Raw genomic sequence first — 933 nt, forward strand, 5'->3', positions numbered from 1 at the left:
TAACATATGTTTAAAAAATAATAAATAATTATTATTGACAATAAATTGACAAATAATATATTAGTACCCTATACTTTTTCTAATAAAAAATGTTACATGGATAAACCATCCCTTTGATCAAGGTTTAAATGGCTCTTCGGGGTAAACAAGAGTCTCCCTAATTAAACAATTAACAACTAGTCACAAAACAAAAAAAATTAACAACAATTAATTAACAATAATTAACAAAACTCACCCTTTGCCTGTTCTCATCCATTCCAACATTCCATGTCATCAGAGAGGGTATGAACTATACACTCAAAATTCAAGAAGAAAAAACCGAAATTTTATATAAAATTAAAAAAATAAATTAAGTACGTAAAATATAAAATTATAATAAAATTATTAGAACTAATAAAAATTTTATAAAATTAATTTATTTATTTAAAATCATAATATTAGTTAAGAATTAAATCGATATTTTCTCTTATCCTTGATAATGATGGGACCCACCTCTAAGAAAGATTGTGATTGAAGATCTAGGTTGTTTTAAATTCATGGGACGTCCACATAAACTAAGGATTATTGGTTAACATCATTTTCTCTCCTTAAAAATTGTACACTTTTAAAATCCTATATGGATAAGTAGTAAAGTCGTTTAATGTTTATAAAATGTCACTTTTTCCTTTTTCTTTTTTAATTATATTTTTTGTCAGGTATAAAGTGACAACTTTAAAATTTAAAATGTTTTGATGTTATAGGTAATCTTTTTTATCGGGTAAAGTTGGTTAGGTTATAGTAGTTCACTTTTATTAATGTCGTTTAATTTATTAATGATATGTTTAGCCTTTTGTACGTACTTTCCTGAAATCTGAACCATAATTTCATGATGTAATGAATTTTAAAAATAAATATTATAAATATTTTTTTATAATAAAATATGTAAATTAAATA

The sequence above is a fragment of the Arachis ipaensis genome, chromosome B03 (genome assembly GCF_000816755.2).
Source record: "Arachis ipaensis cultivar K30076 chromosome B03, Araip1.1, whole genome shotgun sequence".
In the NCBI taxonomy this organism is placed as follows: domain Eukaryota; kingdom Viridiplantae; phylum Streptophyta; class Magnoliopsida; order Fabales; family Fabaceae; genus Arachis; species Arachis ipaensis.